Raw genomic sequence first — 25,614 nt, 5'->3', positions numbered from 1 at the left:
AAAAAAAAAAAGGAAACAAACAAACAAAAACTTAAGTACAACATATGTAAAGCTAGGGGAAGACTTTAAAGGCTCCCTAGTGGAGGAATAAGGAAAAACAAAAAAGGTTGGCCAGAAATGAAAGGAATAATGCTGATTGCTTGATGGATAAAAGGATTTTTTGAGGCCAACCATGAGAGGTTAACAAGGAACACCTGTTGAGATGTAAGCAGCACCTGGGAAGGTGGTGGTAAAGGTATAGAGGGGGAGTATATAAGGATCTGGGAAGACTGTGGAAGATGATGAGGGAAAGATCCTGGGTGGAAAAGCTTGCCCTGCCCCTCTTCTTTCCCAAGGTCTGGCCTCTGCTTCTCACAGGAGATTTTTATGACTCTACAGATCACAGAAATTTCCATCTCCAATACAACCTGCTGGCAATGCTCCTCCTGATGCAGGCCAGGATCCCATTGGTCTCATTGGCCACAACTCATGGTTAACTTGTTAACCAGGACTCCCTCCCCACAGAGCTGCTTTCCAGCAGGTCAACCCCCTAAGAGGGTGTTATCCCTCTCCAGGTGCAGGACCTTGCACTTGTCAGAGTTACCCTGGTGTCAAATTACTGAAGGGGGATTTAAGAGGTTCAAGCACAATGTTAAGGAGGCAAGAACAAATCAGAAAGGATTCACAACAGCTCTGAATAACAATTTTTCCTCCTCATTGGAGGAAGATATAGTATTCAATATTACAGACAATTTACCACCCATTCCCAGGGATATAATAAGCATTGGGCACTAATTTCAATTCAAAGTTACCATAAAGAAAGTATATGATTCAGATCATGAATGCAGTAAGGAAGATCAGCAAGCAACATGTTATTAATTAAACTTTTGTTTTAGAGAAATTAATTCTACTATTGTTATTTTAAAAATGCAAATCCTGCATTAAATCCCCAGTTAAGTGCACAACAGTTCTACCCTCTCGCATACTTCTTTCCTAGTTGGTACATGAAATGCCCCTCTAATATTTATTATTAAAATTTATTCTCTAATAAACTTTCCTTGTTTTCAGAACTATAAAAACAGGCAAAATCCAGTTGGAAAAAAAAAGAAAAGAAAAAATTATCCTAGACCTAAAGTTAATTAAACTTTTTTATATAAGGCTAGAGTGGCCTTCACCATCCACAACATTCATTCTAGGCAGTTTAGGATGAAGCAAAGTCCATAGAATAATCTGATTTTTGCTTATGTTAGTCTGTTCGCTATCTTAGACTGTCATCATTCATTAATCTTTGACAATAAGACCAAGAGGAGCTAAAATGCTTTTTGGCTTTTAGGATATCATCTCTCTCTCTTTTTTTTTCCCCTCTCTTCTTTTTTGCAATTGATAATTTTTGCTATTACAAAAGAAATTTAGGTTTTCTTTGTCTATATCAATAGTAACCAATACTTAATTCAAACTTAATGACCATCTCGGTGCTTTTGTTATTGCTAGAGTTGGAAGCAAACTATAAAGAAACTTCATTTTTTCAGTGCAATTGAAAAGAGCTGAATAGATAGGTCTGGTTAATGGAGACTTTTAGCCAAAAAGATTGGGAAGTAAACAGTTCCTTAGTGCAAAGTCCTTTAAGTTTTGAAAGTGTGAGAGTACCTTTGTGTCATATATGATTTTTCCCATCATGGCCTTTTAAATGGTCATTGTGTTGTTTTTAGTATGATAATATTACTGGATAGTACTTACTGTAGTAAATAAATGCTAGTTTTATTCTCTAGACCATGGCATGCTCTTTAAGAAAACTCTTCTCTGGCACACTGCACAGTGGCAATTATCATCCATGAATTGTAACGGAAGAGAATCTCTATGACAATTAAATTTCTTTTTTTCTTTTTCTTTTTTTTCTTTCTTTTTTTTTTTTTTTTTACTGGAGCTAAACAAAAAACCCATGGGAAGCAATGTATTCCCCATGCTCATATTCCCCTTACTTCTTTTTCCGATAATCAGCATCGGTTCAGCAGATCATGATTTTCTTGGCATATTCTATGTTCACAATTATTCAGCAAATAATCTGTCACTCTGATTGAAAGATATCTGTCATTCATTTTGTTGCACACAGAACACAGATTTTTTTTGTTGTTTTTATTTATTTCAATTGAAACAAGCTGTATTTTGTCATTAGGAACTCATATAAAATGATTAAAACTGAGGAAAAATGCAATGTCTGTCTTCTGGGAATTCTGATATTATCATTTCATATTTATATGTATAGCTATATTTACATTTATACTTATATTTATACTATATATTAAATTATTAAAACATACAATAGAGTATATTATAAATATAAATAATATATAAAACATATGTAATGGATAAAATATAATTATATGCATTATAAATAGGTGTCATTTGTGTATATATAATTATATAACATATTATTTTTATATATATAAAAATTTATACATATATAATATTTATATCTTATCTTTCCTTGAAAAAAGAGTCTCTGCTCTCTGTAATAGGTATGACATATTCCTGAAAACATAACCAGAGCATACGCTCTTTAATTCTTCATAAGGGAGGTGCTCCAATACCATTTCTTCATGTTTGGTATTGAGCTCTGGGAAACACTGCTAATTATTGCTGACCTAGCCTGTGACACTAAGAATTCAATCATGGACTTCCAAGCATAAACTAAGCAACAAGAAAGTCCCTTGCTAATTCATTATACCATATCTTACACTCCTACTTTGACACCAAGGGAGAGAACTAAAGACATAGCACATTTAGAAAGCATTGTGTGTAGCCTGTGAACCTTTCATTTAATCTCTGCTGTTTGAAGAATAATGAAGAATCTTTAATAATCTGTACTTCTTTATCTGATATAATTTGTGCACATTATATGCACTATTTTCTGTTCTTTGGGACAGAAGAAAAAGCTCTGCAAGGAAAAAGCGATGGAGAACAAACTATCATGAACTGAATCAGTCATATAATTGCAACATCCATTGTGTAGGCTAAGCAGTGGATGTCATCGTTTGTTAATGCTGCCAATCATTAATTTTCTTTGTCAGAAGGCTATATATTGGATTTCAATTGGTCTTTTCTAAAGCTATTGCATAAACAATACAAGACATTACTCTTTTTTCTTTCCCTGGGGTTTTAAAAAAGATGGACTAATTAGATAATTTGTGGGATTAGGGCAAGTCTGGGGATTTCTCGTTCTTTGAGTTAAAAAAAAAAAAAAAAAAAAAAAGTCCCTTACAATCTCTGTGTTCCTGGAGACTGTTGAGAAGGTTATTCCTTATCAGTTTAGCAGCTTTTCAAATACATGAAGAAAGAAAAAAAGTTTTATAATTTTATTATTCAATTACAACTTTCTTTGTCTTTTCTATAATTAATTCTATTATATAAATCCTTTTTGTTCACATTTTGCAGTAGCTGGGGTTATCATTTTGTGATTGCAAAATTGCATGTAATAGTATTAATTATTAACTGTTATGCATGAAAGCATAAAGTTTACTTTTTCCTTCTTTTAAAAGATACGTTGAGACAAAGTGTGAACCCTGACTCACATTCAAAAGCATTATTTCTGATCAGAATTAAGAATTTTAGAAAGGACATGTGATGACAGAAATTTGAAGAAAATTCACTCTCTGGGTTTTATAAATTTAGCTGCAATTTTACACCAAGCAAAAAATGGTTTCATATGGCTAGCCTCTTCCCAAACACATTATGCTGTAGTGTGAATGTTTGTAGTCCAACTCACTGATCAGTGTGATAAGCCCAAAGGTTAAACGACATCACAAATTCTTTTCACCTCATTTTAGCAATGTTAATGGCTAAAACCAAACTAATGTTTGGTTGCCTAGCTGTATTTTGCATTCAATTAGCAAATTTCATTTGAATATTTCAAAATATACATACAAATAGAAAGCATACACATATATTAAATATATATTTGTGGGTGTGTATATAGGTTCATACATACACACACACACAATGGATTTTCTTGCCTCCACTTCGGGTGCCTAGCATGAGATCCACCACTGATTTTGAGAATCACCAGGAATCTATATATTTTCTTGACTAAGCATTTAGAAAAGATTGCTCAAAAATTCTGAAAGTCGACGTACAGGAAGATAATTTCAGGAATACAATGATAGGCTTCAAAGAAACAGCAATTTTCATGATGCTCGTAGCTTCAGATTGCACTGCATTAGTGGTAAAGTTGGGTCTTGACCTGAGTTTTCCTATATTTTTTCTCTTAAATATTGCATTTACTATAAATTTTCAAAAATATTTGTAAAAATATAGATGAATGCTTGTTATTTAAAAAATATTTCCAATTATTACAGGCTATAATCAATAATAACCAGGAAATCAAAATTTTATCATTTTACATGAATGCTTTGACTATGAGTACTTATTTGAAGTCGGTAATAAAAACTATTTTTGATTCACTTATTTTTAATTGAATTAATTTTAATATAATAATATTAGAAAAAAGTAGTTTTTTAATTTAATTTAATTCACATTCTTAATCTACTAAAAACTAACACACAGAATTCATACTGTTTATTTTCTGCACTTTGACTTATTTTGCCTAGGATGCTGTTTGTCAGTTACCAAGATCTTAAGGCAAGGATGACCTGCCTTGGCTCCTGTCTTCTCCTCCCCTCAACCTTCATTCCAGCAATTGTATGCAATCTCCTCAATGGTTCTCAGCTGATTAAAAATTTTCCTGATTTTGTGGGACCAGGAATTCATAATCAAGTATTTTGCCAAATAGAACCCTACCACATTTCCTGGAATTTTCCCATTCCTTTTACATGAAATCATAATACATGATGGGAAAGGTTTGATACAAATAATAATAATAATAATATCCATTATTCAAAAAAAAAAAAAAAAAAGAAGGATAAAGGTAGGGATTGTGTTTGAAGCTGATCCTCATGTTTAGAAATTCCTCCATGTCTTATTCTGCTGAAACTATTTATTTAATCCCTAACAGTAGTCTTGCTCCAGGAGTAAGACTTACTAACTTTATGATAACATGAATAAGAAGTCTGGCCTTCTGTTATATACAACTACAAAAAGAAAATCAATTCCTCCTCATACGTCATAATACACTTTCACATTTTTCAATAAATCTTAATGCAGACATGGTGTTTAAGACTCTTAAAATATATTCTTATGAAAGTAGGTTTTATTTATCTAAGAATATCTATTTATTTTTCATACTGATTGCCCCAGCTCTCTTTATAGTATTTCTCTTAAGCAAATATATTAAGAGGGTTTTAAAGCCATCTGTCTCATCTCAAGGGTGTTATTTGACAAAGGCTTCTAATAGTAAGGGCTCTCCAGTTACAACAAAAATAGATGAAATGAATGGTCATCTCTTCCATTTAAGAAATTAACAATGAAAAAGATCTATGAGTAAGATGAAATACCACCCACGTTCTGTTGTTTTTTCCTTACATCTTGATCACTCAATTGTATTGTCTTCTGATTGTTTTGCCATTTAGTGGCAGCTGAAGTATGCTTCAAGACTCTGTGCAGATTTAATCTTGTGATGGAAATCCTATGTTTGACTGACAGTAATAGTAATTGTTCTCTCAAGAATGGCAGTTCATCTTGGAGGCCTTTTATGACTTTAAATAAATTTCATTATTATGTTCATTAAAAATAAACATGTTTATACATGAAGATAGACTCTTTACTAAAATTAATCCATATCATAATCGTTTCTCCAGAAGCACAGTAATCAAATATTTTATATATTACACAAAAATACATTTAAAATAAATCCAATAGTCTCACTCTCTGTCAATACATTTGTACTGATATGAAAATAAACTCATCAATACAAATAAGATGATATAATCATGCACAGTGCTAGATAATTTTCTGCTTAACATACAATACATTGTAACATATAATATCTTATAAAACTAACTCATAATTGAAGATAAGAAAACTCTCATGATGAGGGCAGATTTTTTTTTTCCAAGACAGATGGAATTGCTCTTTCTTGATCTTATAAACTACTAATTAATATACAATTACTTTGGAATTTTCTGCAGCAGCCACACAATCTAAACATAATTACATACTTTTTCTAGGCTTGGGAGATAAAGTCCTAATCACGACTTTCATGGAATTTGAATACAATATGAATTTGTTTTGATTCATCTATTATCTCTGCTACAAATCATGCTATAATTGATTACTGTTTGTTTCCTATGCAAAGAGTAAAGGTCTATTTTTTATGCACAACCTGCTTTTTTTCCCTCTATTCCTCTATTTATTTCTTTAAGGCATCTACTCTCAGATACGAGGCTCTGGGCTTCCAGTTTGAGAGGGTTCCCAAAGTCACTGTGAAAAAGGAACCACCATAAGCTCTGTAACGTACAACCTTCATAACGGTAAATATAAAGCTGAGAAGCTCAACATACCAAACACACACAAACCTCTTCCTTACCTGTGCAGTGAATTTGTTTTCACTAGAATGAGAGTCCAAGTACATCCATTGGGCCTGTTACTGAATTTTCGCATGTGTTCACAAGTGCTGAGAATTCCCAACACCGTTATGCCTGTGCTGTGGGTCTTCCTGTTTATATTTCTAGTAGCACTTCATGTACTGTGTGTTTGCTTTTTCTGGTTATTCATTTTGCATAACTGATGTCTTGAAAAAAATGAAGCCAAAAAGTTTTCCACATGGAGTTGTAGTATTTTATAAACAAGAGAGTGATTTGCAGATCATCCGGTCCAAGCGAACTGTATGTACCATCTATGCAATGGTGGATCATGAGGTACACTCATGCCACCTATTAGTCTGGAGTGAATTTTGACTTTCCAAGCAGCTAGTGGGAGGTGGAAGTGAACTCCCTTGGATGATCTCAGCTGCTCTGGCTCCCTTAACCACATAAAGCTCCTTTCTACAATATCTATATACAAAAAACATGATTATCTCCTAAATGTTTAGTTTGATGTGGAGCAGGAGTAGCTATTTCTCAGTAGAAGCTAATCTTCTACACCTCTAGGACTCACCTCAAGCCTGGAGTGTTTTTCAACCTGTAAACACTGTTTTTTTTGTTTGTTTGTTTTTGTTTGTTTGTTTGTTTTTGTTTTTTATTTTCCAAACAAACAAAACATTATTTAATTCCTGAGTGTCCAAATATTTTATTTTTTACTTGTTTCGTCCTTTACATTTTTAAAGTCACATCCTGGATGTCACCAACAAGCTTACTGCAAGTGGTAAACAAAGGCTGTACACGAGCTTTGATGTTTTCTCTTTTCCTCTCACCTGGTTTTCTATGGTCTGCTTCTCCCTCTGTCCTCATTAACAGAATCAAGGGGGGAGGTGGGATCTTCTAATTAATTAGTTTCTGCAGTCTTGCACACCTCAGTTGAGTGGTTTGTCATGTACCCGTATTAACCTGGGATTTCAAAGGAGCAAACAGCTTCAAGTTTATATTCATTACAACTGAACTGTGTAAGATTTTTTCATCATTAGATATAAGTGATCTTGGGCTGAAAATAGATGTGTACAAATTCTGGGAACATAGTAAGAGTTATAAAAAATGAAATGTGCTCTAGATATCACTGAACTTTTTAACCTGAGGCTGAAGATTTTTTTCTTTATGGTTCGGAGTCCTTAAAAATTCTGGAGATGAGTACTGAGGAAATGTTGCACAGTTTGCAACTTAGTTTCTGTCTTTTCCTTTCATTTGATGCTGAAGCTTGAAAAATAGACCCCCATTCTTCCTTCTTCAAACAGTTCCCATAGAGCATCTGACCACAAATTCTACCTTAACACCTAGGTCATGCTGTACAGCGGGAAAATTTTGTTTTGTTAAACAGGGAATAATTTCACGAGGTGGAATCTACCCTGAAGCATTTAGAGGCTTTTTGAATGAGTTGATAAATTTTCCTTGAGACAGATTCTTTGTTTATTCCTACCCATACTTATAATCTTGTCATCAAAAATGAAGTAAAACATTAACCCCCTACATTAGTTAAAAACAAAACAAAACAAAAACAATAGATGTCACTTATAAATATGTGGTGGTTTTCACTAATATCTGAGAAGTTTGATCCACATAGTTTATTTTTTATGAATACCTAGTCATATGTTGGTCAAGTGTTCTTGAAAATATTTACAAATGCTAGTTTCCCTTGCAAAAGTAATCAGAAACACATATTTGACAGAATGTATACTGTTTTTATTGTTCAGTGCCTTCTTGCTTAAAAATGCTAAAAAAAAAACCAAACATTTGTAAATTCATATTTTTTTTTGTAGTATATTGTCTTAAAATACACATAGTGAATAACTAGAACAAACTTCTGAACAACTCTTATAGTCTGAAAAATATTGGCTGCAAATTATCCACAAATATTTACAAATAAATACATTGGAAGAAAATTAAATCTGGTTTGTATATTATCTGATTCCAGGAGAAGAGGTCTCAGTTTTTATTATGGAAAAATATGACAAATCTAGCTCTATTTGACAATATTCCCAAGAGTTTTAGCTAAATGATCTTTTAGCTGGAATTTTGTTTGCTCAGTTGTTGTTAATTGTTTGACTTGTACCACGTGAGAGGAATAGAATCACTGCAGATGTGAGTCATGATAATTACAATCTTGTTACTTGACTATATTTGCATTATGAAGTTATGATTCATTATTGCAACAATAACGATATTTGGAGAGAAAGTTCTGAAATACAAATTTTTAATGAAAATTAATGCAGGAGCCTCAGACAGATATTTATATGGAAAGTGCTATGATACTTCAAACAATTACTGTATCACAGAATCACAGAATCACAGAATGGTTAAGGTTGGAAGGGATCTCTAGATGATCTAGATCTCTAGAGGTTTGAAGATCCAAGTGCAAATCAAAATAAATTATAAAATAGTTTTATTAAATGCCATATTATTGTTGTTGAAATACTGCTGACTTTTATCAGAAAAAGAATTCTAGTATTTACAGATGAGCTCAACAAAATTTGATTTTTTTTTCTGACTTTATATGTCTATGTAAAATAATTTATTTTCGTTATTTATTTGTTTTTAAGTGATGTTGGATTTTATTGTATTTTCAAGTCAGTTTAAAATAGATTTGACCTCAAGATAAAAGCTGGAATGCATCGACACAAGACTATTCTTCCCTTTTATAGTGTTGGCATTTCCTACAATGGAGCGTCAAATAATATGAATGAGATTCCTCTAAAAGAGAACTGTTTTAAATTCTTTTAGCATGTATTATTTATTTACTTCTAAATTACACTTCAGAAAGCTTACTGAAACTTAAACTTCTGTGAAGAGCAAGGGCAAGATTTTGAAATGCAAACCCCTAGATTCCTACATCCATGTTTTAAAGTCGCCAGTGTGAGTAATGTTGATTATAAAAAAGTCTTGAGTACCCCATTGCTCTTCGTGGGTATGATGGAAACTTCTAACTACTCAATACTTACAATAATTGGACAATTTATTTAGGTGGCTGCACATGGATGAATTGCTGTGTGCAGGATTATTATTTCTTTGAATACTTGTGAGAGGCAGAGATCAGTTTAGGAACTGCTGCCTTTGAAAGATTGTTGCAATATTGTGGTACTTGGCTTCTTCCTCCTTGTAGTTACCCTGTTTCAGCACGCAAAAGGTATCCTGGTTAACAGTGACTATTTATTTATTGACAATTTGTCACTGCTTGCAGTATGATTAACAGAACAGTACCAGTTTTGGCTATCATTTATCAGTGATAAAAGAAAATCTTTAAATATTCTGCATCCTATATCCATTAAACTAGGTTTTTGCTCAGATACTTCTTCTTTCAGGCATGCGCCTGTGGTCTGCTCAGCTTCCTAACTACCTGCCTAATCTTAAGCATGTAATTCTAAATATGAGCTTTTAATTTGCAGGGAAGTTCCTTTCTCTGGAAGCTGTCTGTTTTCCTGTTAGCACCTTGGGGCATTTCCCACGGAAGATTTTTGGTGTATGTTTGATCAATGTCAAAAAAGGGATGGAAGTCTTTGACTATACTGCAGAAGAAATCAGGGAAGTAAATTTTAAACACTGTGATTAGCCTTACCATAATTAATAATATTAAGATTCCTGGCAACACAGAAGTTCAAAGAATGAAACAACTGCCAATTCCTTGATTGCTCAGTCTTGTGGTAGATAACTGAAGTGGTAATCAACTTTATACAAATGATCTATAAGTTATTTTCTCCTATTTAATCATTAATCAGAAAATAACTTTGTTATAGTATTCTTATTCCTGAGAAAACAGAAAACCATTTTCATCTGCTTACAAAATGGAGAAGCATCTCTGCAGGAAGTTGAAAGCTTTGATTTCCCTGTGGTTAAAAAGCAAGGATAATATTATTTACAGTGATTTCTGTTGAAATGGGATATCTTTAAAGAAATTGAAATAAAACATTGGGAAAGAAGAAAATATTTTGCATTAGATTTAAACTTTATTTATTTCATTACAAAGCATCTTGGACTGCAAGAAACATATCCATCAATTTATCCATCAAAAACAATCTAAATTATTTCTCACAGCATTATGCATAATAATTTTCATGGAGTGCTGAAGATAACTAACAGAGGAAGGACTTTTGTTTCTATATAACTAAAAGTTTCCTCTTAAATCTCCATAAAAGATATAATATCAATGTTGCTAGTAGCTAAGCCAGTGATGTAATAGCTCTTGTATTTACCTAAGAATTGTGTAGGTATGAGAATACATCGTCCTTATAGGACTTAGATCTTACAGAACCTGGTGTTCTGTGGCATCTACTTACTTGTTTGTTCCCTAGTGAATTTTCTGAATCACCAGCACTTTGCACTTTGCAATTTTTGCAGAGGTTGTCCGTGTCCAAGCAAAGCTTTGCTATTTCTTTGCATAAGCAGCTTGTTCACATAATTTTCTCAAGTTTCATTCCATTCTCTACCAAAATTTTCAGTTATCCAGCATGGTTAAACCTGCATAATTATTTTTTTTCTCAGCTGCCCAAATCATGTGCACATACCTTGTTTTCTTTATCTGATCAAAACCAGCTAACTTATATTTGTGAAGATGTGTGAAGAATCCCTCCCTTGATGAATTGGATTGAAACATGTTAGCCTCACATTGGGAAAATGGGGACAGGGTAATGAGGATGAGAAAATAATGATATATGTACAATGTGCTCAGCCTGGCAAACTAACAGAGCTAGTGCTCTGCACATGATTGCAGAACAGTGACATGAGAAGGACTACTGAGGCATGTTGGCATAGCTCGTGTGGCTGGACTTTAATGCCTGTCGAGGATAACAAAAAGAGCATCTACCTCTATGCGGCAACAAAAGGATGAATACAACAATTTTGGCCTGATACTGAACAGGGCGCAAGATCTAGTGGCAGCTGTAATAAAATTGTAGGAGTGTGTGTGTGTATGTACGTTTATATCAGCTGGCAAGTTAGAGATCCCTATCACAGGAACATTTAAAAGACTGAAAATCCAGGCTAAATTTAAACATTAAACCAAAACTGAACTCAGTTTTCTACTAATGATTAGTTCTCAGACATTATTATTCATATATACAAAACTGTTTTTGGGAGGGTTTTTAACAGTCATACCCTGACAGTCATGCTGACAAATACGGTTCATGACAGCTCAGCCACAGAACTCCGGAAGACGTTTACCAGCTATAGTAATTCGCTAGTAAAAGGGATTTTCTTGGAGAGAAATACAGCCTTCCTTCATGAAAGGCATCAGCACATGATACGTTCTATTTTTAGGGAAAGGATCACAGTTAAATTATGCTTTTGTCATTCCTACTTGTTTTAAGAGAAACTGCACACCTGAAACTTGTAACTGTTTTAGTGTCTGTGAAAATGTTGCAGTTTGAAAGCCATAGTGGTAGTGGCGGTAGGGGGGAAGGAGGTATCAAAAAAGTATCAGATTCACAAACAGTCTGTAGACTGTAGGTCTGAACGCCTTCCTAGGAGCGAATCGAGTTCCCAAATAGCGTGATCCACTATAAGCTCGACCCTGGCAGTATCGGATTCATGAACAGTCCATGGCCTGTAGGTCCGATCGCCTTCCTAAGAGCGAATCGAGTTCCCAAATAGTGTGATCAACTATAAGCTCGACTCTGGCAGTATCGGATTCATGAACAGTCTGTCAACAGTAGGTTCGATCACCTCCCCCCAAACAAGTAGTCAAGTTCACAAACAGTATGATTTATTCAAATGCAGCATTTACAAAGCAGGATTCGGATGTCAGTACAGGAAATTCTCTACTAGAGCGTGGGGTTTTAGCTAGCTCTGATGTACAAATGTGCAATCATCACTCACCCCAGAAGATGGGAGAGGGCTCTCAGTCTCGAGTCTCCTCAGGCGGCATCCTGACGCAAGGGGAGGAAAGGGGGGATCAGCGCATCAACTGATCCAGAATTTATGATGGATCCTTCCCTCTCACTTCTTAGTCTCTTCAGGCAGCGTCCCAGCGCGAGGGGATGGAAGGGGGATCAGCTGACCCAGGAGTTACAAAGGTTTCTTCCCTTCCAGACTTTTCATTCTTATTTCACCTTTTATACTTTTCTTTACATTCAGGTGGAGCTTGAGTGACTAGAGTCATACTTAATATTGTTATTGATTGGTGAAAAAGGTTCTCGCTTTCATTTAAAGGTACAGTCAACCAAAAATCTAGAGCGCATGCTCAGTGAGGGGTGGTCGTACCTCGGAGGCGGGTAACTTTTGGGATGGAGGTGTGGTTTTCACACTATAATGAGCAAAGTTCAAGCAAAGTTCATCATTTGCCACCTTTGCTGGCTCAGCACCAGACTTGTTATCGTATATCTCTCATTAGACAGCCACTGTGCAGCTTATCAGCAGCCCAGCACAGGGAGTGCAACAGAGTTTGGCCGCGGTGCCTTCACCCCGCTCCATCCTCCGTTACTCCCCTTTGCAGCTGCGAGGAGGGCAGATTGTGTTGCCCAGGGAACCATGGAGGAGCTGAGTCTGTGCACACCAACCATCCTGGAAGTGGCAACTGTGTTATCACCCCAAGCAGGCCTCTGTAATGCCAAAACTTCTGTTAGGCCCTAGTTTTCCTCTCAGTTCCTGTTTTCAAACAATTCTTCCACAAACACTTCTTCCACAGAGTCACTTTCCAATAGTTGGTGAATACATCTCAGGGGTGGAGGGGATTAAAAAACAATGCTGCTTTTAAACAGTATAATGATTCCCATGAATGGTTCACTGGTAATCACTACTTTCTGTTTTGTTACAGGGAGGTTAGAATGGAACAAAAGAAAACTTTTGAATAATATCCCAATAGATGATTCATTGCAAAGGGAATAATACTAATTTCTTCTGATAAATATATCAGAGCCCGTATTGTTCTTTTTTTTCCTATTTCTAGAAAGTGATGATACCTACATCTTTGGGACTCTTCTTCAGAAGGTGTTGTATGGCCTTAAAAAGTACTGTTATGTCCTGTGATTTTTATTTATTTATTTATTTATTATGCTGAAACTCGTTAAAGACATGGATTTGGAAAAGTCTGTAGAAGGTCAGTACTAGTGGGGAAAATATAATTTTTATGGATGTAGAATTTATTGAATATTCTAGCACACTGAAAGATGTTGCTTTAAGAACTACTTTTCAGATAATACAACAAGCAATATATAATGCACTTTACAGATCAGCATGAATATTCTACTTAATGACTTTCTTCTGGTTATAAGACTGCAAATTTCAGAAAAGATTTGTCTAGAAACAGGGTAATTCCTTGGGCTTTTGAGTTATTTTAGAGGACTGAAGTACCATGAGAAGCTTGAATTAAATATGTAAGATGAGGCTGAATACTTGAATACTTATGCTCTTTCCAGGCTATTCAAATACATTTAACTTGTAGGGCTTTTTACCCAGGTTATTTGGGTAACATAAACGTAACTATAGCATGTTACAACCATATTGCCTTGAAAAACAGCCTACATATTTTGTTAGATAAGCTTCTGTAAAAAGCCCAGTGAGATGAATGATAGGGGAGTCTGTGTTTGGTCAGAGGTTAGATATGCTCTGCAAAGTAGAGGGGATACATGGAGCTCAAACCCATTTTAGATTTTCAGCAAGTCTGAATTGCTAGAAAAGCTATATTTATTGGTTATTCAATCAGTTTCAAAGATATAAGACTACTTGCAGCCTCAAATGGATCTCATCTCTTTAACTGACTTCAAAAGAGGGATGGAAGGATATTTGGTCTGCCACCTTTTCAAAGTCTCTCCTCAGTGTCCAGAGTGCTACTGGGTGCTGTCAGTAGGCATGCTTGTCCTTCTGGCAGTTTGGCAAACTGAGGCTCATCACATATTCATAGCACTGTGGCAGACTTCTCATTGGCTCTGTCAGAGATGTGGGTCCTGCTAAGCGGTGGAGCAGAAAGGGGTGTACCCTGTAGAGCTCTAGTGAGGTGGAAGCTCAGATGTGAGAATTCTGATTCACGATACCAAGCTCTACTTTCTGCATCTCTGGCTTTTAAAAGTGAGATTGGATGCTGTGCTTCCTGGCAGAGAAAGAAGTGCAAAAACAACCTTGGCAAGAGAAATGATTATGTAAACATGAGACATCCTCACTTAGCTCAGTAGTAGTGGCAATTCATATTTTAAACATCTACCAGCAAGTGGTTAGCCTAACTTGGACCTGGACCAGGTCGGAAGTATTTGCAAACCCCTGCCTGACACATGGTTAGGAGCAATATCAGCTGTTGAGGGCAGAGATCTCTGCAGTGATGGTCCAAACAACAGAGGGATCATGCATGTTTTCTGTCATCCATCCTCATGTTTTATGGAATCACCCTGAGATCATCTGCAGGAACATCCACTGTCCAACACTTGGAGCTTATTTGCCGAGGGTATTACATGCAGTAATATTGATCTATTAACTGCCTACATGGAAAGATGCAAGTCAGGAAAGAGCCTTGCGTGTATTGGGAATCAGGTATTAGGTATTAATTAGATATTAATACCTGATTCCCAATCAGGTATCAATAGGTCTGGAGTAACTATAAGCTCTGCTTTTAGATTTGCAATCCTGAAAAGGAAATATCTTTTTGAATTGTCTCCATCTTCAGAAAAATTCACCATTAAGGTTTTTCTTCTTCTGACCCTGGCCTTCATTCTTCTTGCTTGCTTTACATAGTTACCAGTTCAAATTTTCTCAGAGCAGTACCTGTCAGATCTTGTTGCTACCTTTCTTTCATTCAGAAAGTGAGGCAATAGCTGAATATAGAGGTTGCTTTCCTGAGGATGGCAGCAAGAGCAGTGCTAGATCAGAACACATGGATTCTCTTTGAACAGACTTTGTGGTTTCTCTGTCACTGTATTGTCATAAATTTCATAGGTAGCTGCTGTAGTCTTTCATAGTTGCCAAAAATGAGGTAATTAAAATGCTCTAAAGAACGGCTGGGATAAGCTTTCAGAGTCTGGAGCATCTGTGGCTTAAAAAGCAGGGAGGCAAGTTATTAATGAATTGAATCATTAGCTGAAGCTCTTTTAAAAATTTTAAATGTAGTTCTCTGAAGTTCTTAGGTGTGATAAAATGTGAAGTGGCTCATATGGATGAATCAAGAAAAATATGCAAGCTACTTTAGTAGCAAATTAGTTTATTGAAAGAATTAAATTTCTAAAAACACCCCTCCAGAGAGAGTGTGCATAAATTTCCAATGTGATTTCTATTCCCAAAGATGATGTTGCTATACAAAGCTGTTAAATGACACTTGCCATCAAGTTCCAAACTGAGTAGTGAGGCTGTATTTCATAAAGTAAATTGACACTCAACTTTCAAGTGAGCACTAAGCATTGCTAATCTTACTTCAGTAACTGGCTAGATGGCAGAGCCCAGAGGGTGGTGATAAACGGGGCTGAGTCCAGTTGGAAGCCTGTGGCCAGTGGTGTCCTGCAGGGGTCAGTACTGGGCCAAGTGCTGTTCAGCTTGTTCATCAATGACTTGGATGAGGTCACAGAGTGCACCCTGAGCAAGTTTGCAGATGACACCAAACTGGGTGGATTGCCCGACACTCCAGAAGGCTGTGCTCCCATTCAGAGGGACCTAGACAGCTTAGAGAATTGGGCAGAGAGGAACCTCATGAGATTCAAAAAAGACAAGTGCAGCGTCCTGCACCTGGGGAGGAATAACCCCAGGTACCAGTATAGACTAGGGTTTGACATGCTGGAAAGCAGCTCTGTGGAGAGGGATTTGGGAGCCCTGGTTGATAACATGGTTAGCCAGGAGTCAGCAATGTGCCCTCATGGCCAAGAAGGCCAATGGGATCCTGGCCTGCATGAGGAGGAATGTTGCCAGCAAGTTGAGGGAGGTGATCCTCCCCCTCTGCTCATCTCTATTGAGGCCGTGCCTGGAGTACTGGGTGCAGTTTGGGGCTCCCCAGTACAAGAGGGACATGGAGCTTCTGGAGAGGGTCCAGAGGAGAGTGACAAAGATGATGAAGGGACTGGGATGAAGGGAGACGTCTCATGAAGAAAGACTAAGCGAGCTGGGCCTGTTTAGCCTGCAGAAGAGAAGAATGAGAGGGGATCTGATTAATATGTACAAAGGGGGAGGGGAGAATGCAGAGTATGGAGCCAAAGTCTCTCGGTGGTGGCCAGTGATAGGACAAGGGGTAATGGGTTACAAGTTGAAACACAGAAAGTTCCACTTCCATGTGAGGAAGAACTTCTTTACTGTGAGGCTGACAGAGCCCTGGAACAGGCTGGCCAGAGAGTTTGTGGAGTCTCCTTCTCTGGATGCCACCCTGTGTCCCTGCTGGAGTGGGGGGGATTGGACTAGATGATCTCTAGAGGTTCCATCCAACATCAACCATTCTGTGATTCTGTGAATTGATGTGATTGTAAAGTTTTGAACCTACCTCTCTTTACATACCTTCACTGTCTTTGTCTTTCTTGTTGTATTAACTTCGAATACTTGTGTTCTTTTAATGTGTCCTCCAGTGTATACCACAGGGCAGCTATGTGGAGGATTATAAGGTAGCATGGGAAGAGCTTATGTAGAAATGAAAGGAAATAATAGCAAAATATTTGTACATACAAAATTCCCATCATAATGGGACCTCCCCTTTTGATTTTCATGTCTCACAGTGGTGTACTACATAAAGAAAGCATATCGGACTGCTGCTTCTTTTGCATGAAAAGGCTTTCGTATCAGTCACTTTCCAGAGAGAAAGGCTGCAGAGGGTAAAAATTTACACGAGAGGAGGCAAGCCTCGATTGAAGAATACAACAGTACTTGTACTTTGGAGTAGGCCTAAATGCTTTGTTTTCTTTCGGTGATAAACTGATGGAATTTGATAAACTGATGGAATGAGAGAGTTGAATCAAGAAAAATACACTGAAAAGCAAGGGAGAAAAACAAGAGGGAATAAAGAGGGAGGAGAAGGCACCAGGGTGGGGCCATGCTTGCAGGGAAAACTATGTTTAGACAGACTTTGTGGACAGACATCTGGATGGTAGCAACAGAAAAGACCTGGCCATGAAGTAGGGACAGCAACAGCTTTCAAATACTGCAGGAGATGTCATAAACAAGGACCATGTTTTACTTCCGATCACATAACTCACAATAATTCTACCTCCTTTCAATAATATTTCACAAAAATATTGAAAAACATTTGGGGAAATGTAAAGCAAATTAAGGGCATTTCTCTGTAACCTCTAAGACTTTCAATAAGCTATGAGATTCTGACAAATATATCACCCCTGAACTGCCTTTTAAACTTTGATTTACCCTCAGGCCTACTGCCCCTGAGGAATAACCCCAAGCGCGAGTACAGATTAGGGGCTGACCTGCTGGAAAGCAGCTCCACAGACAGGGATTTGGGAGTCCTGGTTGACAAGTTAACCATGAGTCAGCAATGTGCCCTTGCGGCCAAGAAGGCCAATGGAATCCTGGCCTGCATGAGGAGGAGTGTTGCCAGCAGGTTGAGGGAGGGGATCCTCCCCCTCTACTCAGCTCTGGTGAGGCGGCATCTGGGGTATTGGGTGCAGTTCTGGGCTCCCCAGTACAAGAAGGACATGGAGAAGGACATGGTGCAGTGTCGAGTGACAAAGATGATGAAGGGACTGGAGCATCTGTTTTATGAGGAAAAGACTAAATGAGCTGGGCTTGTTTAGCCTAGAGAAGAGAAGATTGAGAGCTTCAGCTTCTACAATACTCTCCAATACTGGAGATGAACAAAGACTTAAAAAGACCAAGTGGATCATTTGTTGATCCAAAAAGTTATTTTGAGGATTTATGGACTATCATTGGATTTTACATCTTAGCTAAATCTTATGAGAATAAATGTAGTTTGTGATCATAGGTAATTACGGAAGCCAGCAGAACACCAGAAACTGCCATTTGCTCTCTCAGCTTGTGGAATCATGATTTCCAACTCAAGGCGTTATATGAAAAAATGGTTTTGCTGATGAATTTAAACAGAGCTGCAGCAGAGTCCTGCAGCCAGTTAGGTTAATCAGAAAAAATGTTATTACCTTTTTCCCCAAGGATGCCATTAATTTAGCACTGGCAAGCTATCATTAGTGCTGTGTGAAATGACTAATTTTCCCTCAGGAGGTGCTCACATATGAGGCATGGGGTTTTCCATAACATTCAACAGCCTGTGTGAATCATAGGTGAGATTTCTGCCGGCAGTGCTAGTAAAGAGCTGAATGTGGATTGTTACTGTAGCTATATGTGGATTGTTTTAGTGTTGTGACCTTTGAAACACTGTATGTAGCATCAGAATTAAACCCTTAAACTAACCTTGAAAAGAAAGAACCAAACATCTTTACATTTACAAAAAAAGATCACTTTTTTCTTGTCCAGCTCATACTCTCACCTGTGTAATGCTTGCACACCAAAGACTCTTTAACGATCTTGCTCCTTTTCAGGACAGTGTTTTTTTTGTTTGTTTGTTTTTTTTTTTTGGTTTGTTTGTTTGTTTGTTTTTTGTTTGTTTGCTTGTTCGTTCATAGTCTTCTCTCTTAATATACAGATTATTTCCAAAAAAAAAAAAAAAAAAAAAAAGAAAATGAGTAGCATGTGATTCCTACTGCAAGATAGATCCAAAGGGTTGGCTTCCAATCCCAGTTTTTCACTGTTATTATTTTGACTGTGAAAGACTTTTGATTAATTTAATTCCTTCTTTTGCTTTTTTGTTTTGTTTGCTTTGCAGTGTAGTTTTGATCTGTCGATATAGCTTTGCAGTATTTTTAATTGTATTCTGTCTGTGGACAGTATAGAGGTCATACAGTACAGTTGGAGAATGTGTATGTGCTTTTGGATGCTCTTGCCACTTTTCTATAAAACAGAGTAGTAAAATTAGCTGTTGTGCTGCCATTCTGCATATTATCTGCCACTGTGCTTGGAGAAACAGATTGGCTTACACACTTGAATGCTTCCGCTCTCAGTCAGGAGATTGGTTTCATGATGTTTGGGACGCTATTTAAATGTCTTTCTCCTCTTGCTCTCTTCATTCTTTTCTAAAACATCTTAAACAGGAGCTATTGTCATCTGCAAGTTCAATGTCTAAGCCAAACAGCTTCTGCACAATAACTATATCTTCACAGAAAGACATAAGGAATGTTTAAAAAATGCACACACTCATGCATCATGAGTGCCCTTGCACACTTAACGTGCATCAATAGATCTATATCTCTCCATCTGTCTCTACATCATCCTACCATATCCCCCCAAAGCCTTCTTCAAGTGTCCAATAACTACTTCTGCATCAACCTTGTCCTGCAACTCTTCCTATCATATGTGGATTTTGCTATTTTTTTGGCTTCTGTCAGTAGGTGAATATCCTTAGCTTAGGCAGGAGGAGGTTGTGGTGGCTACTTCCTCTGCGGTCATTACCTGGAACAAGAGTTTACTCTTTGACCACCTCCATATGCTGCCCCAGTGGCCCTCTGCCTTGTGGAGCTGTAGAAGATGAGTTTGTGATTACCCTAATTATGCAGTTAATATAGAGCCACCTTATATTACCACAAATATGGGAATTTCCTAGTCCAATAAATTTTTTACAGTTTTCTGGTGTGTCCTGTATGTAGGGGTTTGTTGGTGTTGTTTGAGAAGAAGTACATTGGTTGGTTTGTTTACTTTCTCATGTTCTTTTTGTCTCCTTTCCACCTGCAAATCTTGATCGTAATGCTCTCCTGGGCCAAAAACAACTGGAGAAACACAAGAAGGCTGAAATATTAATTTGTGAAATATTTGACAATAAGTACATCACAGTATTTGTGGACCTTTATTTGCCTTGATGCTCTGTTCATAGTCCAAAACCCTAAATAGCATTGAAAACCCCTGTAAAAAGGTCTTTTAGTGTCAAGAATAGATAGAACCACAGGTGGAAATTCATTCCATATTGGTGGAGTTATAAAAGGAGTAATTAAATAGTAAGGATGATGATAGTTTACATCTACCCTTGAAAATGGCTATGTCTCTTCTTCATAAAGAGAGTAAATTTACTCAGTCACTATATAAGTGAGAATAAGAGATTGCCCAACCCCAGAATAATTATGGGAACAAAGCACTGTGTGGTGTGAACACATCTGGAGTTGGAAGGGGTTTTGCCAGGGATTTCTCTGGAGTCAGGATGTACATTGAAAGCCATGGGTGCTCAGATGATCATAAAAACAGCTCATATCACCTTTAATTACTCCAACACATGCTGAAGTCAGTAAAGCTTCCTGAAAACAGTAACAATACAATTAACATAAACTTAGACTAGCTGCTTTTCAATGCTGCAATGTAATGCTCCAAAACTAATGAGAATATTTACAAACTTCTAAATGAAATTCTAAAAAATGCTCCCTTGGGCTTCAGGTTAGCACTGAAAAGTTATTTTTCACTCAGCCCTTTTGATTTCTAGATTTTAATATTATTTGATATTTATATGGGATATCAGTTCTTCAGTTGATAACAGTTCCTTGAATAAAAGCATAACTCTAAATTATTTAAATTTTCTAAGCAGTTACTGATGAACAAAATATAATATGGGTAACTACAGAAATAGGACAGAAGTCGTAATTACGTTATTATTCTAAAGACTTTTTTTCACTCATGCTAAACTCATAAAATTATAAAATAACCTCTTACTGCTAAATAGTGTGTGAAGGAAATCATGTGTATATAACCAAATAATTGAATGTACATTTTTAATCCACTGAATTATCTTTTCAAAGGGCAAGCTATCATCCTTATTTCTTTTTTCTATTTTAATACATGCATTTCCTAATAAATAATAATAATACAAAAACATACATTAAATAGTGTAAGAAAAAGTAATTACACGGTCTAAGTAGAAACTGCTAAATAAAAGTGAATCTGTCTCTTTATCTCACATGTCCTTACATTTGTAATATGCAATTATAAAAACAGAGAACAGCATGGAGTGATATTAAAAATAAATAAATTCTCTAGAACAATATAAATTTAATGAAATTATTCATATAATTCTGACCCCATTTAGATATACTTCCTTGGTTACAGTACAGATAAATAACTTCAAAACTAAGAGAGATTGAATAGAGATTAAATGATAACTTTCATTAAATAATATTTAACAGGTCTAGAGTTTCAAATTTTCAGTATCAAAGATTAAATTCTTGCCAGTTCACTTGAAAAATCCATTTCACAGATAGTAGCTCTACTGGGCCTTTTGATGTGGATCTGACAATTCTGAGAAAGTGGCAAAATGAATTTTAACAAAGTTTCAGAAACTCTGAATATGGGATTGTGAATCGCATGAAACCTTACCAGAACACTTTTAGCAGTTCTAGCTTCTTTTCCTGGATGTACCAGGAAAACAGAGATTGAAAATTTTCTACAGATCTGCCAGATCTGTTTGTATCTGCCAGATACAAACCAATTAGGAATGTGAAGACTGTCTTTAAAATATATATATATTTATTTATAAGAGGCAAGCCCCACAGATTTCTCAAATGAAATACTTTCCATTTGGAAAGCTCACTTTAAAAAAATTTACATTATTCAACTCCTTCAGCTATTATTATTCAAGTCACTCCTTATGTTACTTGCCTACCTATCTCTGGAGTGACAGCTGTTCCTTGCAATTACGTGTGTGAATCTCTCTCTCTTTTTTTTTTTTTTCCCCTCTGAAAAGATTCCAAGATGAAACAGTAAATCTTTTGATTAAAGCCCTGTTTAGCATAGTGAAGGAGAAAGGGCGCATGTGAGAGGTGGTTGCCAAAGGGACCGAGGGCTCATAAAACCATAGAAAACAAGCCTGGGGAGACCGTGGAGATCACTTAGTCTTCCCTCTAGTGTGTGCAGAAAGTTGAGGGGAGTGGGAGTGCACTGATTTGAGGGGACTGGATGCCGGGGGCCATGGGCCCATGTGCACTATGAACCAGGGGTATGAATGGTCTGATGACTCTGAGCAATAGAGCAATAGCGGGCAAGGGCGCTGCTGCGGGGGCATCAGCGTGTTCTGGGAGTTGTGCTGCTGACCAGCTTGTGGTTAAAATTGCAGCTGGTTTCCAGCTCTCTGACAGGGTGCCCCTTGCTGGGGAGGTGACCCACGCCCAGCTATGTCCTGGAAGATCTCCATGGATACCTGGAGGGGCCAAAGTGGGGACAAACCTTTTCCTGCTGCCTACCACCTGCTCTCTAGCATGATTCCCATGGTGGAGTGATGGTCAGGTGGCAGCATGCCCCTAAATGACTCTTCTCAGTGTGGAGAAAAAGCTGTGTGATGCCAGCAGCTCAGAAAGTTCACCCCTCCATTAGTGCCCATTGGGTCCATAATACCAGGTCTCACAAGGTCAGGGCAACATCTCTGCTGAGCACAAAAGTATTCTTATTTTCTTGAATAAGAAATAGATTTCATAGATTTCAGAATTACAGTATTGCCCTTTGAATGGTTTTAATTTTTAAATCATAATTGCCATAGGTATTGTGGAAGGACTTTACATCCAGTAAGTTAGTCTGTATGATTGCATTCAGTCAAAACACAGAAATATTCTACCTACATGTGGTAGATCATATGTAAAGTTTAATGTTTTACTGATGGAAAAATGATGAAGAGCATTGGAATATGGACGATCAGATTTTTAAAATCATAACACTTTCCCTCTGACACTATTGCTTTCCATTCTGCAGTGATGAACTCTACATTATCTCAGAATTGGGAAAATTAAAGCAGTGTATGGCAAATTTCTATCTGTTAAGAATTATTGTCAATAAATAAGCTTAGAATCAGCATGTCTTTAAACAACAAAAATAACTCTGTAACTATACTTATTTGAAGAAATATCTAAATGTCTTTTTTTTTTTTCATTTTGTAGCACTTTGTGTCTTTATCTGGAAAATACAAATTAACTCAGGACACAGTTTTGAAAAGTAAGCACATCTGGGGATCAAAGTGAAAGGCTTGGACTCCTTTGTTTAGAAAAATATTTTTCAGAAACCAACAAAAGCATTGCTAAATCAAGTTACAGGTTAAAAACGCCATATCTCTTTCTGTAATTTTAACATTATAGCTGGGATCGATAACCATGCAGAATGTGGAATCACATGATATAACAGTAAATTTTATTTATTTATTTATTTATTTATGTTAGACTGCCTGTTACAGTGTGAAGCTTTTTTTTTGTTGTTGTTCTAAGATGATACTGGGCTTCTAGCAAAGATATTTTCCTTTGGCAAGAAGATAGTGTGAGTAACTGTGCACTAAAAAGTTTATCATAAGTGGACTAGCTGCCTGTGAAATATTACTGGAAGCATGCTAAACAAATTGAATATTGTATTACCTTGTGAAAACCTTGCTGCTAATGTTGTCTGATGAATGCCCCTGGAGCTTGCCAATTACCAATCATAGGCAATGAAAGTGTACTGCTTGCTTTGGAGACGAACACTGCAGATCCCTACAATATTTTATATTAATTTAAACCTTAATCCATTTAAATAGTATCTGCTCTGTAATAGTAGTGTTAAATCACAGAAATGGGAATAATGTTAACAGCAGGACATTATCTTTTATTGAGGGCAAGCAGCAGGGTGGCTGCTAATGAGGACATCATCAATTTATCAGTTAAAGGTCAATCTAAAAGGATTTCTGTCCTCTGTCCTCCCCTCCGCCCCCTGTGTTTCTGCTCTATGCTGTTGATGTCTAGACTCTGAATCATTTTTATCAATCATTCTGTGCTATGATAGCAGACATCTTAATGCAATGTCTATATCATGTTTACAAGAAATACAGTGTATCAAATACAGATTTGCCTAGCTGGGGAATTCTTGTTTCCTTCTCGTTATTTATCAAGTTCAAAAACATATTTTTCAATTATGTTATCAACAACTTTCAACTGAAGTCCTACCACTGTGTTGTAAGCCTGTAAATCTTAAGAAAATATAAATCAAGTTTTCATAAGCATTCAATATCCTTCATGTATTATATAGTTGTCAGAGAAGAGTTTCCTAATTGAATAATGAAAATTATTGGTGTATATGTTCAAAACTGTTCTCAATTCCCAAACTATAAAATAAAGAAATAGATCTAATAAAAGTTTAAGTGATAGTTTAAAGACTGGAGCAGTTAAGTCACAGCTTATTCCGTACTAGATTCAAATTTGGATTTTATCACTAGAATTTAATTAGTTCCCTGCTCCCAAGTCTGTGCCATTGATTAGCTACAATATGGCAATCAGAACGCAATTTTATAACGTTCCTCCAGTGGAGCTGTCAAATTCACATAATCCCTTTTCGTAGTTCTTGCTGAACTGTTTTGCACTTTCCAAGGAATGAGACCTTTAGAAACAACTAAGAGAAAGAGTATGCTTTCTTGTACCTAATTGGAAAAAATGTTATTCTCTATGAAGTTAAAAATTAGCTAGTTAATTGTAACTCTTTATCTCCGAGTATAAGGTATTCAGTAATGATGATACTTGTGCTTTTTCTATTTTTATAATTTGTTCTAATCCACTCAAAACTTAAATTTTCATACTGATTCTTTTCATTTTTTTCTTTTTAATTTCATCATATATGAATTTGTGCTTAGAGATAACAACTTAAAATCACTGACAAGAAGACTGCGTTTTTTTTATTCTTCCCACCAATTTAGAAAAAGGATTTTTCTTCTCCCCTGTCTTCCAACTCATTTGATGTAGTACAAAAGTGTAAAGCAGTTAGGACTGAACCTTTGAAACAAGATCAGAGTTTTACATAGTCTTGCACTCTTTTAATTCTGCAGTTATCCAGATTGGCTCAAAATACTATGTTAGATCTTGCGCAAAATGGAATTGCCAGTTGAGCAGGAGTCCATGTAAGAAATGTGGCAGATGATGGACATAGGTTGACAGAAAGGCAACTTCCAGGAAGCAAGAAGACAACAGTGATCATCTTGATAAGCTGTAGTCTCAGCACATGTTAAATTACTAGTTTTTTAAGCTAATTTGTTTAGTGGGTAGTCTTAAACAGGTTAAAAAAGGCTGATACTATTGATTTCCCTTAATCTTGTGAGGAATCAATTTAACCTAGGCTGATACTTCAGGTTAAAATAATTTAAGAGTGTCTACAAAGGAGTTTTGCTCCACCTTAACTTAATTAATCTTGAAACAATTTAGTTTTGGCTGTG

Source organism: Tinamus guttatus, unplaced genomic scaffold, assembly GCF_059628265.1.
Source record: "Tinamus guttatus ecotype Peru unplaced genomic scaffold, ASM5962826v1 Tinamus_guttatus_pri_ptg000145l, whole genome shotgun sequence".
Taxonomy (NCBI): Eukaryota; Metazoa; Chordata; class Aves; order Tinamiformes; family Tinamidae; genus Tinamus; species Tinamus guttatus.
This window is presented reverse-complemented; position numbering follows the sequence as displayed.